This window comes from Harpegnathos saltator, unplaced genomic scaffold (assembly GCF_003227715.2).
Source record: "Harpegnathos saltator strain DR-91 unplaced genomic scaffold, Hsal_v8.6 scaffold636, whole genome shotgun sequence".
Lineage (NCBI taxonomy): Eukaryota > Metazoa > Arthropoda > Insecta > Hymenoptera > Formicidae > Harpegnathos > Harpegnathos saltator.
The window spans coordinates 340,594-358,423 of record NW_020230467.1 but is presented as its reverse complement, the minus strand read 5'-3'; positions in this window follow the sequence as shown (position 1 = coordinate 358,423).

Genomic DNA, 17,830 nt, shown 5'->3' with positions numbered 1-17,830 from the left:
TTTGTTTTCTGGATTTTTTTTGGTCTCTGCATCCAAACCTGTCAACATTTTCGAATATTGAAAATCCAAGATAGCGTTACCAAAATGGACAAAAAATAATAAAATGGTTGCATTATTCTGCAATATGTTTTGCAGGATGTTTGGCTACAACATGTTCGATCAAAATTTTAGAAAACTAAAATGTTTATAAGAAAATAGAATTTGCTGTACACTTGTAATTATTATTCATGTACACTTGTAATTATTATTCCTAATCTCGCTCTTAGCATTATCTATTGGGTTGGCAACTAAGTGATTGCGGATTTTGTCGACAGATGGATTTTACACTTTCTTTTATTTCGTTAACATGTTCAAAGTACCTAACCTATATTTTTTTCTTATTGTTTGGACTTCTACCTTTCATTTAGTACAAAAATTATATCGATTAGTTCTTTAGTTTTGTTTTTATCCCAATTTAAAAATGGAAGAGCAAGACGTGCACTTCAAACATATTTTATTGTATTATTTCCGAAAAGGCAAGAACGCATCGCAAGCACATAAGAATTTGCCGTATATGGGAATGAAGCCTTGAAAGAAAGGCAGTGTCAAAATTGATTTGCTAGATTTCGTTCTGGTGATTTTTCATTGAAAAATGCTCAACGATCTGGCCGTCCAGTTGAAGTCGATGAGACCCATATCAAGGCCATTATCGATTCAGATCGTCATAGCACAACACGTGATATTGCAGAGAAGCTGAATGTATCGCATACATGCATTGAAAAAAATTTAAAAAAGCAAATTAAAAATTTTGAATTTTCATTCTTATTTAAAATCCGCAATCACTTAGTTGCCAACCCAATAGAACTAACGACGAGGACGTGGCGAGATCCTAGTTTCGTTAATTTTTTTATTTTTTTATTTTGCTTTATTTTACAATTCTGACTTCCGATTCGTCATCAGCGACCCGGAAAACTCCCGGGTACCGATTTTCATAAAAATTAAAAACATTTTTTAATTATTGTCCGCCATTTTGAATTTTACAATTTTTACTTCTAATTCGTAATCTGTGACCCCGAAAATATTCAAATACCACATTTCAAAAAATTCTATCGAGAAATAAAATATATGGCTGAAAGGGTTAAAATGCGTTATAAAAATGCTGCATTTTACATTTTAGATCTTATATTTTATTAAAACATTAAAGACAAAAACTAATGCTTTGCATTGCAAACCCGAACTATGTGATTTCTTATCGTTCTTTAACATATACTTTTAAATTAATTTAAACTAATTTTAATTTGGATTAATTTCAATTTAATTTTCACCCTAACATATATACACAAAAATTGACGTTTCCCGTATTTACATAATTAATACCGATTAATCTTTATCTCATAGAAGAACGACTTACTTCTCCATCGAAAATGCAATAATTTCCTTTTTTCTACGATCGTTGTTGCAAGTTGCTGCAACATCTAGAAGCAGAGATATTTACGTTTGCATCGATCCTCGTGCTCTCGATCGGCCCGACGCTATCGCTGTGGAGTAGGTCGTGCACGAACCGACATGACGCGTGGGTGCAGAACAATAGTCGCATTCGCAGACGCTTTTCCAGGAAGCCATACCTCACGCTGCACACTCGACCCCAGAACAGGTAGCACGCATTTTCCCAGTGAAATGCAACAGTCCATGCTGTCACAATTGAGACATTGCTAACGCGTTTGCGTGGCAATCGGCTATGACAGCAGTCAAAGTGACAATATACAAGGTATCCTAGAACAGAATTTTGACAGAGCTCGTGGGAGCGTATAAAATGAATTAAGGCGAACATAAAAGTCCCATATCGTTTTGCGATGTTCCTCCAACCATCCATTTTAACGCTCACACCTCAAATTCCTATAATTAATAACTCGGTAATTATTGCATATATCGCAAAACGGTATGGGACTTTTTCGTTCGCCTTAATCCGTTTTACTCTTTCACGAACTCTTTCAAAATTGTTCTAGGACACCCTGTATATGCGACGCCCGCGACATCTGCGACGAAAGTTTCAAGAAAAGCATTAGTATTTTTATTATATTCTCAGCTATCAGCTAAGAACACGATAAAGCACCAATACTTGTACTGTTACTTCAGTTCCTGTTATAATCGATTACTATGCAAACAAGTCAACAATGGTTGCAATCCGCTAAATGTTTTCAAAACATCAGACAATATTGCTACGAACACTTCCGATAGAGCGATCCAATTATATAAGAAATCGATCACGTGTAAAGCATCAGGACGAATCCTAGATCCTGTGGTAGTAGTAGAAAGGTTAAAGGGATACCAAAGTTGACGAATTCCAAACATATTGATAACGCAGGGACTATCATCAAAATGTCATGTCAGGTAAGCACTAATACGACTACGTTATCTTTTCCTACTATGTTTACCCTTCCATATTTCTTGTACAGCATGTAACATCAACATATAGGTTGTCTGCCCCTATTCGGACGATAATACAGAGGTTACTAAAAAGTCACTCGTTGATAAAGATATTTGCAGCGCTCCCAATTATGACAAGTGCAATTAACTGCATCATGATCGTTATGACAGTTTATTGATAGTTTATGACCGGAATCGAGTCTCATTGAATTAAGAAAGCTAAGAATTAAAAAAGTTTAAAAAATTGAAACTGAGAAGTAAACATTACGAATTTAAGCAGAATAAATAAGAGTAATAATTAATAATAATAATTAAGGAGATAAATGAAACAACATATTTCCTAGTCAATTCATACTTTTGCAGAAGCGATCTTTCGTAGAAACGTGGACGGAATATAGTGTACAAGACTTTTCTAAATAATTCTGTACTGTTATTTCTAATCTCCAATTCCTATCGAACTTTTCAACGCAAGAAAGAGATGAAGAAATTATCTGAAGCAAGAAAATGTATTGTATTATTTATCTCCTTGACTGTTACTTTTATTCACTCTGCTTAAATCCGTAATGTTTATTTCTCAATTTCGCTTTTTTAAACATTTTTTTTCTAATTTAATGAGACTCGACTGCTGTCATAAATGATCATGGTGTAAAATTAGTTACATTCGTCATAATTAGGAGAACACTGCGAATATCATTATCAACAAAGTCAACGAGTGATTTTTCCGGCAACCTCTGCATTATCGTCCGAACAGAGGCAGGCAACCCATTATACTGACCTATATGTTGATCTTACATATAGATCTTATACAGGGTGCCTGAAAATTCTCAATCCAGCCGTTGTCTGTAGGTAGGACTATCAAAAGAGTAGAAGGGTCGGACTGAAGAGGGAAGTCATGTGCCCCGTTTTGCAAATTTTACAATAATTATACAGGAATTAATCAAACGATAAAACGAGTAGAACGAGCTCTGTGAACACGTCTGATGAAAAATGGCTTCCAGTTTGTAAAAAAAATAGCTTACTCACTTGAATCTCCTAGCAACGGTGAGCTGATAGGAGCTGATAGGAAGAGACGTACTTTTTTGAACGTGCGATTGGACGCTCGCTGCGTTATATCACCTTGCCGAGTTATCAGCCGATGCTAGGAGATTCTAAGAAGTAAGACGTTTTTCTCCCAATCTGAAAGGTACTTTTAATCAGCCATGTTCGCAGAGTCCGTTTCACCACTTGCCGTCCACTCATTCGCTCATGTTGTTTAATTAATTTATGAATAACTGTCGCGAAATTCACGAGGAATAGTATCTGACTTTTCGCTTCAGTTTCACCTGCTCCACCTACACCCGACGACTGTATCGAGAACTTTCAGACATCCGATATACTACTGTGATCAAAAAGTACCCGAACTTAATTTTTAAAAATCAAAATTACAATTCAATCATCAAAATTCTTATAATCTCCTTCAAAGTAGTCCCCATTACTTACAACGCATATATGCCAGCGTTTGATCCAGTCCTGAGAACATCGCTCATACGCGGCAGACAGTACAGCCTTCAATTCACGCAGCGATTTTTCTTTGATGTCCTCAATCGATTTGAAACACTATCCGCGAAGTGGTTTTTTCAGTAGGAGGAACAGGAAAAAATCGCAGGGGGCCATGTTTGGTGAATACGATGCTTGCGGAGCGACATTCATTGAGTTTTTGGAGAAAATTTTGGAAAAAATTCAGGTTTTTCGGAATCAAGCACGAGGCAACCCGTTTCATGTCCAGTACATTGGACAAAATGTGCTGGCACGATCCAAATGATACTCCAACTTCATCTGCTATCTCTCGCACAGTCAATCGACGATTTTGGAGCACTAATTCTTTCACTTTCTCAATGTGAGCGTCATCCGTTGACGTTGAGGTCTTCCAGAGCGTGGGTCGTCTTCAACGGATTCTCATCCTTCTTGAACTTATTAAACCATTCAAACGTACTTATTTTCGATAAACAATCATCGCCATAAGCTTTTTGCAACATTTTGCATGCGTTTGTAAACGAAATTTCGTTCACAACACAAAATTTCAAACAAATTCTTTGCTCCATATTTTTCGACATCGTAAAAATCGTCGTGCACAACAATCTTCACTGACATAAACAACTGCCATTTTCAAACAGCTTGAAGGAACGCCATAATTTTTTCACCAAATGTGAAGGACATGTATACCAACTTAAGAAAGTAAACAGATTTGATTTACAGTTTACCCACGATTTTTAAAAAAAAGTGACTGGAAAACACTCTTATCAGAAGGGTCGGAGCCGGGTAGTAAAATTTTGACGAAGGCTTAGAAAAATGAAAAGTAATCCCTTATCGCAATAGCAATATTGAGCTCCCGGTCTCTTCAGTGCTTAGGCATGGGTCTCACCGACCGGACAGAGGCCACGGTTCAGAGAACCCGTTGCTAAAATGCAGTAAGCGCTGAGTTCTGTCACACTGGAGGCGATCGAGTCGCTTCTCTGCGCCTGACCAAAGTCTCGCGGATTTTTGTAACGAGAACTCAGAAGCTTACAGGAAGCGAGCACGTCGCTTCTTAGATTTCCAAGGTCGTCCTCGAGGGACGCTCAGAAAGAAAGAGCTCGAAAGCTCCCAAAAGGAGGCGAAAGAGCCGCTCCTAAAATCGTCGAGGTCCTTGACGGACGGTCGGAAGCAGAGAATTCGCAAGTTCCACGCGGAGGCGGCCAAGCCCGCTCCTGAATTATGACAACGCAGTGAACTCAAAGCAGAACAGAAGAACCGAACCATATGGAGCCTCACAAGCTCAGCAAGAGTATATTGGCGACGCCTCAACTCAGCAAGAGTTGTATATTGCGGTGGTTCGAGTCGTGGTACGTATACTTACACGCCAAAACTGCGCTAGAAAAAGCCTAGAAGCAAGTCGATAAAGATGTACGCTACAAAGTCGCACGGAAAGCGCCCCTAGATTCAGTAACGGCATTTGCCGAAAGATTAGCAACGAGCTAAGAACAAGAAGGGTCTGGGCGGTCGGCGGCGGTTCTTATATACCTCTACTCGCGCGAATTTGACTTCGCGAGAGCGATGCGTGCATAAGCAGAATACTCATGCGACGCGTTGTGGATTCGTGAGGAACTAGGCGATTTCCCTCATGCCCGCGCCGACAAGTGCGCCGGAAAGCGATGGCTTAGTCGCGAACAGTTGCAAAGGAACAATTTATAATATCCTTGATAAACTTCTATTGCAAAAGTAGAGGAGAGTAATTTTACCCTCAATATTTAAAAATTGCATCGCCTTATATCTGAATCCAATTTTAAGCACGACATTCATCGTTTGCTGCGTATGCACTGTTTACTTTTCTTTACTCCTATCCTTTTTTACTCGGCCGGAAGTGTATCGAGGACGACAACCAGCATTCAACTATTAAGTCATTAAGTACGAAATGTTCGATTTCGAATTAAAAGTTTGGTTTATTATATCTCAAACCAGAAATAGTAAAATTAATAAAAGTATGCGCCTAAAGTATCGACACAGTTTTGCCATCTTAACGGTAGCTTATTCATGCCAACAGCGAAGAAGCCTGAAGAGCAAGTGACGATAAAATCGCGGAAGGCGTTTTCCACAGCTTGTTGAGAATTGAATATTTTTCTTTGCAAGAAGTGGTGCCTGGAAGAAGTGGTAGTCAGTTGGTGCAAGGTTTGGTGAATATGATGGGTGACAGTGAGTTTCCAAGTCCAGCTGCTGTAGTTTGAGCAACGTTGTTTATGCGGCATGTGGTCAAGCGTTGTCTTGCAAAAAGATTGGCCTGTCTCTATTGAACAATCTTAACCCCTTGACATACAAATAAAACGGAACTTGATGCGTCCGAAAAATACTATTTAATTTCGCTCAACTGAACAGTGATGTGGAAGATGAGAAAGAGTACATTTTATTTATCGACGCACGAGTGAAGCAACATAGTTTATTTGTATACTGCACGGCGTCCGCTGAAAACAGCTTTTGACGAGTCAGACTTGTCAAAGTCTACAGTGGCGCATGAAATGAATAGACGACCCTAACTCGTTATTGTATGTCAAGGGGTTAATCGCAAGCATCCTCATCATTTCGTCCAGTTGGTTACAGTAGACATCCGCTGTAACCGATTGACCAGGTTTCATGAAGCTGTAGTGGACAATACCAGCGCTGGACCACCAAACAAACATCATTAGTTTTCTTTTGTGAATATTCGACTGTGTGTGAATATTCGATATTTTGGACTGTGTTTCGGCACTACATCTATATCCAACCATTGTGTCGAACGCTTGCGATTGTCGAAAAGAATCCATTTTTCATCACACGTAATAATACGATGTAAAAATAGTTCGCCTTTATGTCGTGATAGTAAAGAAAGGCAAGCTTCGAGACGATTTCTCTTCTGATGCTCGTTTAATTCATGCGGAACTCATCTCTACAGTTTTTTTACCTTGCCGATTTGTTTCAAGTGATCCAATATTGTTGGAATAGTAACGTTAAACCTTGCTGCTAATTCACGCGTAGTTTGAGATGTATTCGCTTCCGCTATAGTTTTCAGCTCATCATTGTCCACCTTGGTTTCGGGTCGCCCATATGGCTAATTTTCAAGATTAAAGTTTAAAATCGCCAGAACGGAACTTCTCAAACCATCAACGTACTGTGCGTTCATTAGCCACATCTTCACCAAACACTTCGTTGATATTTCGAGTTGTCTGCGCTGCATTGGTTCCACGACGGAACTTATATTTGAAAATAACACGAATCTTTAACTTATCCATGGTTACGCAAAGATTGCTGTAACAAAGACATTTTGAAAGGTAATCACAAACCAAAACATGCGTTTGAAAGAGTGATGATATACCTTTACAAGAAAAAAACCAAGAACTATAAAAGTGAAATATCAGTGATATCGATTGTTAAATTTAGTACTTAAGGAAATCGGACATTTCATATTTAACGACCTAATATTTTATTCACTAATCAATACGGAAATATGATGAAATATATAAACCGTTCCATTTCTACCGAATCTTTTTTTAATTATATTCTTAGTTCGAGATCGAATTTTTCGCAATGAAAATGTTGATGTATCGAGATAATTATAATCGCCGAATGATAAAATATTCAAAGTGATACGCGAACCGAACGTCGAGTAGTCAAATTGACGCGAAAACTACATTTTCCAGCTAATTTCAGATGTTTGCTTCGATGTAATTTTAATCTGAGATTTAGTGCCAAAGATGAACCATGTTAAAAATTATACATCTGCGAAAATCAATTGTTGATATTTTTGCTGAAAAAACATTATACCAGAATTATCCAGAGATTCTGCCGTGACAAATTAATGCGTCGGAAATGAGATCATGTCAATTCCAGTGTTATACTTATTAGAGATATGTAAAAGTTTCGTATTACGTATAGATAGCATTGTGAATTATTTACATAAAAGTTACGGCGCATTTTTGTTGAATTATGTCAGTATTGAACAACCTGCATAAAGACTGATGCATAATAAGTCATATTCATTGACATAAACATTTTTAATTCATATGAAGATGGAAGACGATAAGACGCATATTCGTCATTATATGCTTTCTTTTATTTCATCAGCGCAAAATAACTGCCGAAGCAATCAGAATCATTTGCGAAACTTATGGTGAGAAAACGATAGCTGAAAGTTCATGTCGTGAGTGCTTTCGGTGCTTTTAAAAATGGCGATTTTGACTTGAAAGACAGAAGCGTGTCGGGCGACCGCAAGAGATGAGTTCGGATGACTTGAAAGCGTTATTGCAAGAAGATTCGACTCATCGAGTGTAAAACTTGCAAAAAGATTACATGTTAATGAGAGCACTGTAATTCGACGCTTGCATGAGATGGGAAAAATTCTGAAGGAAAGAAAATGGGTCTCCCATAAATTATCCGAGAACGCTATTGCCAACCGAGCCACCATTTACTTTCGCTGCTCAATATACACAAACAGTCATTTTTGTATCGAATTGTGACCGGAGATGAAAAATGGATTTATTATAATTCCAATCGCAAAAGATCGTGGGTAAATCCCGGAGAACCCTCTGCGTCACAACCAAACCGAAATGTCCATGGTCACAAATCCTTCTGCGTATCTGGTGGAACATGCAAGGAGTGAAGGAATTATGAGCTGTTGAAACCATCTCAGACTATCATCGCGGAATTATACAGTCGACAATTGAGGCAGTTGAATGAGCAATTGATCGAGAAACGGCCATATTTTGCAACAATGTAAAACAAAGTGATTCTGCGCGACAATGCCAGGCCCCATGTTGCATCGACGACTTGGGAAACTTTAATGGAATCGCAATAGGAAGTCCTATCACACCCGGCATATTCTTCAGATATTGTCCCGTCGGATTTTCGCCTATTTCATTTTATGCAGCAGTCTTTCTGGTACACGATTTCTCAATGTTGAGCAAGTGCAACAATTCATCGATAACTTCATTCATTCTAAGAGCAAAGACTTCCTTTATCGTGGTATCCATCTTTTGCCTGAGAGGTTTTTGCAAAAAGTAGTAGATAATGCCGGAAAATATTTTGATCAAAGAGACTATGTTATTTATAATAATATTAATAAAAAAATTATTATAAAAATTATTATAAAAAAACATTGTCTTAAAAACGATGGAGACTTTTGCATGCCCCTGATATAACTGAACCACCAGTTACAATTATGGCAATTATTTCGGCGTAAAATACACTGATTGTGCCTCGGAGGACATAATTTTTCATTTCTAAGATATATGAATTCGTGCAGAATTAGAGATTTTCGCTAGAATTTTCATTTCGTGCGCATGCATATTACAGTGCACTTATTATAGAATCCACGTTTAATATTAATGAGGGCTCGCGTGCGAAATTTCGAACGACAGCCGATGCTCTCCACTTGAGCCAGCCTTTCCCCCTTTGATCGCGTATTTAAAAGAGCGCGAGTGAAAGGAAAACGCGGTAGCGGCTCTCGCGGCGCGCGTTTGCCTGACCTGCGAGGCGCATTTGCACGGTGGCCCGTTTAACAGCGTGCTCTCTGTCATCCCAAATTGACTGTCGATGATGTAGGCGCGGGTATATGCGCTCGTTCGGCGATATTTCATCGGGGTATCGAGTGCGTATCAAATCTGTCACCCCGATGGTGTCGCATCGGAGCGACATCGAACGCGCCGTTGAATCTTTCGTTAAATTCGAGCAGTGCGAGCAGTGCGAGAGCGGATGGCGGTGCCGATGGACGATAGGCAACTCTTGCCGAAGCGAACTCTTGTTCGCGCGAAAACGAGCGCAAAAAGTGTGTTGCCGGTCACAGCGGCCGCGAAATTCCGCGAAATATCAATTCCGCCTGCGATTCTAATTTCGATTATCGCGTAGCTATTTGTTGCGCCCAAGTAGTGGCCCAAGATGTGGAAATATCCTGAAGATATCCCTGGACATCTTCATATTCAGGGTAATCCTGGAATGTTAGTTGTGTTATTGTAAATATTTCAAATGAAAATTTTATATTTGATTTTATTAATTTAATTGACTTTATTATATTTGACTTTATTAATTATAGCGCATTAGTACGTTAAGTGCTGTGATAAAATATAAATCTCCCGTAAGTGCTCGCTGCACATTCGCTAGCCTCAAAAAGATATCACATATTTTATTTTACATATTGGCTGAATAAATCGTCTTATGCTACGAGTTATAATATATTAAACTGGAGCAATATAACTTGTTGAGTTTGCTGATTTCGAGTTTTGTCGAGATGTGTGTGCTCTCTGTCTTTCCCGTTTAAATAGTAAATATAAGGAAAAGAAAGCATCCGACTCGATCCTAAGTCGGACTTGGCTAATTGAATACATCAGTAGCTCGATTTCTTCTAGAATCAAAAGATTTAAGAATTTTAAGAGATTAAAAAATTTAAAGAGATTCAAAAATCTTTTTATTAAAAATAAAATTGAACTATTAATGCATTCAATTTGCGCCAATTTCGAAACAGAAAAGATAAGCATATCCGACGCAATTCTTCCTTTTCCTTTAGACGTCTAAGAAATATCCGTAACATATCCCATAGAAATCCTTGTGTCCTACAGAATATACTTTGGATGTCTTAAGGTTAGTATCCAGTTATCATTTTCTCTTCCTTAGGACATCCAAAGTATATCCCGGGATAAAATATGGATATCCACAGGATATCCGTAATGTCCGTTCCGGATGTTCTTGAGATTTCCAGAAGATGTAGTTGTACTATCTGGATGAATAGTACTCAAGAAGGCAAATATTAAAATTAAATACCAGAGGAAAAGGTAAGGACCGTACAGCGTCCTCCGGCCTTGACGGAATTCGTAAGATTGACGCGGAATAAAAATTCCCACTCGGCGGTCGTCGAAAGCAGAGAAAAGTACGCCACGAGTCATTTTAGCGATAAATTCTGGCATAGCGTGCCTCAAACCAACTATCCGCTCAGTTTTTTGGCATCATGAGATTTTGCATCAAGAAGTCCAGCGAATTCGCGAGAAATACCCAAATACGCTCGGCGAACTATGCGAGGGTCTTGTTATTCGCGCGGTCGCGTTTACATCCCGCAACCGTGAATAAAGGACATGCGAGCATGGCGAAGTTAAACAACTGCTCGATATCTACCAGGTCGCCCATTTGACTTCGCCCATTTGCCTATCTCGCTCCGTCGATGAAAATGACTTTGTTACCTCTTCCATCTTCTTCGATCTTCACTTCCACCTTCTTCTGTCTCTTCTTCTGTATTCCTCCGTCTTCTTCCGCTTTTCTTCCATCTTCTCGCGCAACGTAAGCAGTCAACGTGGTCACCTCTTCGACGCCACTCGCTTCCGCTTTGCTCCCGCGCCGTCCATCTCCAAGGTGGGTGGGTCCTCTCGAATCGGGGAAAAAGGTGCCGGGGGTGGAATGGAGGGCGACATTCTCCCCTCGGCGGCAGCACACTTAATGGTCCAGGCAAATTGCAGCGGGCACATCTGACGACTCACCGGCGCGGCTCTTTCCTACAGACATATTGTATTCGTTCCGCCCCCGCTCTTTCCGCCCTCCTACTTATAGCCTCGTGGCAAATATTCCCCCCGTAATCGAAATGCATATATACATGAGGTTAAATGCTGTTGATGTGAGATCCGAGCGTGCGCGGGCTGATGAAAAAAGGAATGACTGCGAGAAGCGGCGAGAGGGTTGAGTTGGAGTAACGACAGCGGCCAAGGAGAGGAGTGACGAGGGGAGAATATGATGGACGAACAGAGAGAGAGAGAGAGAGAGAGAGAGGGAAAGAGGGGGAGAAGGCAGAGGAATGTCACGAGGTGGAACTAAGGACAGTTCGGCAGCCTTGTTGAAATGCAGAAATGTTATTACGAGCACGGTAATTGAAATGAAGCGCGGCTTCTTTAGAGCGAAACGAGAGCAGGAAGGATCCTGCGGATTATCCGATGTATAGAATGTACCGGGTGTCTCGCGCGCATATTCCCCCACAGTCGCCAACTTCTCGACGAGTTTGAAGCCGGAGGTCGTCTCGGTGACGCTTTCGCCACGGTCTGACGCCGACCGATGGAATTTTTAGCCCGTCGAGCGTCTTCCGCCGCAATCTTGCATCGCACGAAACGGCTCCTCGTCGAGCTCATTAGGGTTAAACAACGACCCTTGTCCCTCGGTACTGCGACTCTTCCGGCGGAGTTTAAGCACAAACAGAGAGAGAGAGAGAGAGAGAGAGAGAGACGAGCAAATTTTCGCGACGTGAGACGCACGTGTATGCGCTGATGAAAGGAGCCGAGACGCTCCCTCTTCCCCACCCAGGAACAGCCGGAGGGATCCGACAAACGGCGGAAAGGGCGCGCGCAAACGGCAACGCCGGCCGGGACGCGCGGGGATGGAAACGAACGACGTGCACTTCCGGGGACTTGGCGGCCGACGAGATGGAGCACACGGCGCGGGGACGAGAGAAACGACAGAGGAGAGGCAGAGAGGGGGGAGGGGACGAACGGGCGCAGGCGATATGTCATGCGACTCGACGTATGTTCGGCGGGACGAACAAATTTCCATTAGCCGGTTCAACTTTCCACGGTGACCTGGGGAAAACCGGGTGACCACTGCCAATCAGCACGACCCTGTTTTCAAACCGAGCGACCGGCGCGGCTCGCAGCGGCGGGGGTCGAGGGTCGAGAAAAAAAGCGGTAGGTCGCCTTTAACGTCTCGCGCGCGCTCGCGCTTCCGCTCCGGGGCGCGCCGCGGATACTCTCGGCGGTTTATCCGAACGTTATTGCGAATTGTTATGGATGAGCTGTGTGTTTCGGGCCGCGGCTGCGAGAATACACCGCGCGCTCGGCTAGAACTCGAGGTATGCCTGCTCTCGCGGTGGCATTAAGCAGACACATTTTGCGGGAATGCTCGAGCGGCTTGAGCGCTCGGTGAGAGGAGGGGGCGAGGGGAGGGGGGGGGAGAGCGGAGAAGGCACGGACTGGTTTCCCTGGCCTTAAATCTCGAGATAACGTCCGCGCGCGAGATTTCTTAATCCGCCTTAAATAGCCGGCGTGCCGCGGCGCGCTCACGGACTGTGTGTGTCAGAATTCCCGAGCCGTGACGCGAATCGATACGAATTACGCGCGCTTGTTTGCCCCCGTGACGCAAGATCCGTTCGCGGCGAGCTCTGTTTCGGACTGCAAGCCGCAAGCTAGCGAGAAGCATCGCCGCCGCCGCTGCCTCCGCCTCCGGGAAGGAGATCGCCAACAAAACACATTCCGCCCGCCCGCGGGTTCCTCCAAGCAAGCGGAGTGATTCAATTCCCAGACATGTGTATGTCTCCCTCCTCCCCCCTCTCTTTCTCTCTCTCTCTCTCTCTCTCTCTCTCTCTCTCTCTCTCTCTCTGTGCGCGTGCTTGCGGGAAAATTGATTTACGCGCGGCGGCGCGAGGGACAAAACCCGTGTTCGTCCACCCCGCGAACTCAGGCGTTGTTTGGTCGCCTCCGTTGTCGCACCCGAACCCGAATATCCCCCCTTCCCTCCCCGATAACCCCCGTTATCTCTCATCTAATCGCGCATAACACGCTCGCGCGGTGACTCGCCGCGCGCGAGGAACCGACCGACTGATAAATTCTCCGCTGCGTCCGCGGTGTATAATCGCGGCGGCGCAACTTTTTCAATTCGCGGTGAATGATTTTCGCGCGAGATATCGCCTTTCGCGCAAGCCGAGCATCCCCCGCGAGCTGTTCTCCGCTTTACTTTCGACGGGCGCGCACGCACTCTTTTATGTGCGCCGCTCGGCTGAAATTCGTTTCGCGGCTACGGGGCGAGCCGAGTCGGAGTGTGCTTCCATTTCGCTTTCCCTGCGTAACGGCGGCACCAACAGCGGCAGCAGCAATAAGCAATGACCGCTCGGGCGTGCCGTTCATCGATTGCTTTTCGCTGGCTAAGCTTAACAAGCCGGCAGCCGCAATACAGACTAATGATACTAATGCCGGAGAAATAGCCGCGCTCGCGCATTGGTAAGTCCAATTGTTGACTCGGCCCCTCTCGCAAATGTATTTATATCGGCCGCTTAAACAATATCGAGCGCGCCGCAAATGTAGCGGCTTAACGAACTTTGCCGAGTGAGTGATGTTGCTAAGGCATTACACCGCCGCTCGCGCCGTGGAACGTTCATTGATATTATTGGCTCGGAGCAGCCGAGATCCGAGCAACGAGGCGTCGACGGAACGACCGCCGCGGCTTTGATAACTAACGGCTGTAATTTGTAATCGTTTGATGTGCCGAACATTGCCTTAGCCTCTAGGAGTCGGGCACGATCAAACCCGCGATTCTTTGCGCGCGCGTCGTCTCCGCTCGTTTCCGCGAGCGCTTCATTCTCCGCTCTTTCCCAAAGCAAATCGCTGGAAATGCTTTTAATGAATTGGCGAGATGCGGTAAAATGTTACAGCGTCGGTCCGCACTGGTTAAACCGCGGTCAACTCTCTTGAAAAAAAAAAAAAACGTATCGGTAAAAGCTCCGTTGAGGTAATATTGGTCGATAAGAAAATTACGTACTTCATCTAAGTCGATTAATTTCAATCAATCTTATGGCGTTGATTATAAATATAACGATTTAAGGCAAAGTTTAGATTTTACCAATCCAAGAAACATAAACATATCGAATACGGTCTTCTCCATAATGGAATAATAAAATTAGTTACTTGAGCCACCATATTGAATCTGCCATTTTGAATTTTGAATTTGCGACCTTAACGGGTTCATCGGAGACCCGAAAAACTCTCGAAAAAAAGGATTTCATACAAAATGAAATTGGAATATCAATCTGAATAAATATTCTTCAAAAACTAACGAAATTGTGTATTTAAACACCGCCAGGTCCGCCATTATAAATTTTTCAAATTTGATTTCTATTTAACCAGTTTGTTTGCGACGACGCGAGGAGAAACTTTCAAGTATGGCATCCTCTTGAGACCAAGAAGATGTATCAGCGCGTATGATTCGTCGACATTATTATCTTCTCGTAATAATTGATCAATCGAAACGGTCAGCCTGCGTTAGCTCTTATATTCGCCATTTTCCTTATTCATTGAATATGCGGAGAGCATTGATATGCATAAATTCTTGTTTATTACTTTTATTTTTTTCGTTTCTTCTATTGCTGTTTGCGACGACGCTTGGGAGTGACTGGAACACTCTTATCAGAAGGATCAGAGCCGGGTAGTTAAATTTTGACGAAGGTTTAGTAAAATGAAAAGTAATCCCTTATCGCAATAGCAATATTGAGCTCCCGGTCTCTTCAGTGCTTAGGCACGGTCTCACCGATCGGACAGAGGCCACGGTTCAGAGAACTCGCTAAATTGCAGTAAGCGCTGAGCTCTGTCACGCTGGAGGCGATCGAGTCGCTTCTTTGCGCCTGACCAAAGTCCCACGGACTTTTGTAACGGGAGCTCAGAAACCTACAGGAAGCGAGCACGTCGTTTCTTACGAGGAGTCTGAAAAGTTCTCGGCCTAACAATGAAGGAAAATTATTTTGCCGTGAAATATCATTTATTTTTCAATATAATCTCCTGAAATTTCAATACATTTATTCCAACGTCCTTCCAATAATTCAATATCATCAATAAAATGTGATTCCGGAAGGTCCTTTTCGCTCTGGTGTATAATAGTGGATTCAAGTTTCATCAGCAGTTATGAAACGACGCTTGAAATCCATTTTATTTTGCTTAAAACGATTAAAATATGCCAAACACGCTTGAGAAATACGCATTCGAATGTGTTTTTGGTCAATTGTTAGCAAATGCGGCACCTATCTTGCACAAAGCTTTTTCAACTGGTGCTACTACTTGAATGACCTGACAGATCGAATGAAATTTTACATGGGTATATATCAGGGATGCCACTTTCTAATACAATTATAGTTTGACAGTTTCTAATGCTATATATGTGTCAGGTCGAGAACTTTTCAGACTGCCTACGTAGATTTCCAAAGTCCTCGAGGGACGCTTAGAAAGAAAGAGCTCGAAAGCTCCCAAAAGGAGGCGGAGAGCCGCTCCTAAAATCGTAGAGATCCTTGACGGACGTTCGGAAGCAGAGAGTTCACAAAGTTCCATCCGGAGGCGGCCAAGCCCGCTCCTAAATTGTGGCGACGCAGTGAACTCAAAGCAGAACAGTAGAATCGAATCATAAACCTCAGCCCAGCAGAGTATATTGGCGCCGCCTTCAACTCAGCAAAGTGTATATTGCGTTGGTTCGAATCTTCTATACTACACGCCTAAACTGCGCTATATAGCAAAGCCTAGAAGCATGTCGGTAAAGATGTACGCTATAAAATCGCACAGAGAGCGCCCCTAGATTAGAACGGCAGTTGCCGAAAGATTAGCAACAAGCTAAGAACAAGAGAGGCCTGGGCGATCGGCGGCGGTTCTTATATACCCCTACTCGCGCGAATTTGACTTCGCGAGAGCGATGCGTGCATAAGCAGAATACTCATGCGACGCGTTGTGGATTCGTGAGGGACTAGGCGATTTCCTTCGTGTCCACGTCGACAAGTACGCCGGAAAGCGGCTACTGGCGTGAAGCGATGGCTTAGGGTCGGTTGTTCCAACTTCTTGGTAAGTTAACTGGTAGTTAAATCATATGTTTGTCTTTGTTTTTCTTTCAACTTAGACAAAGACAGACATATGATCTAACTGTCAGTTAACTTACCAAGAAGTTGGAACAACCGGCCCTTAGTCGCGAACACAGTTCATTGATGGAATTGAAATCGATCACAATTTTTGTACCAAAACTGGGGAGAGCGGACAATTTCGTGTTTTACATGGAAACTTATCTACAAGGTTTTTGCTACAAGATCGCTGATGACGAATCCAGGATCTAAATTTCAAAATTCAAAATAGTGGATCCGATATGGCGGTTTCAAGTGGCTAACTTTGATATTCCATTATGGATACGTATCAAACTCGGTATGTTTTTTTGAATGCAGATAACGATGTCATAAATTCAAGGTTTCTACCAGAATCATTCGACAAAGAAATAATTTCCATAATGGAATAATAAAATTAGTTACTTGAGCCGCCATATTGAATCTGCTATTTTGAATTTTGAAATTTGGACCTCGGGTTCACCAGAAACCCGAAAAATCCTTTATAAAAAAAATTTCATACGTACAAAATGAAATGGGGATATCAATCTGAATAAATATTTCTCAAAAACTAACGAAATTGTGTATTTAAGCACCGCAATATTAAATCCGCCATTATGAATTTTGATTTAGAATTCATAGTCAGTGATCCGAGGAACATGAATGTGTCAAGTTGGATGCAAATCCGATGAAATTGGCAGGCTATTCATGATGCTCATATATATGAGTCTATTATTAGTGAATTGATTAATTTCTATGATACAGTAAATAATAATCGAAAGAGAACTCCTTTAAAATTATTTTTTTTGCTGCGAGCTGGTGACAACTTTGTAAGACTTTGTGAGTGAGACATGTAGTATATTTCAATCGTTTGTAGAGAGACAGAGACTTTGAATTTCGTCGTAATTTTATTTACTCTGTGAGCTACCTAATAATATAAGTAAGATTAAAAGGAAACTTTTGAGGGAAAGGAAGTTTTTACAGGAAAATATAGCTTCTCCGGCACAGTGTGAGATATGAAAATAACAAAAATTATAGAGACAACATATTCTATTGTTTTATTCACTTATTTCATACCGTCAATATATAATACAAAACTTAAAATATTTAGAATTGATATTTCTTGACCAAAAATTATAAGTATTTCTTTTTATTATCATTTTCTGTTTCAACGCATAGATATAAGTATAAAAGACTAAGATTCAAGAAGTATCCAGTTTAAAGCACAAAGTTTGATTAACCAGTGTATTTATTGATTTTTTCTAAAAATCACCTCCTTTTTACCGTTCCGTCGTCCGC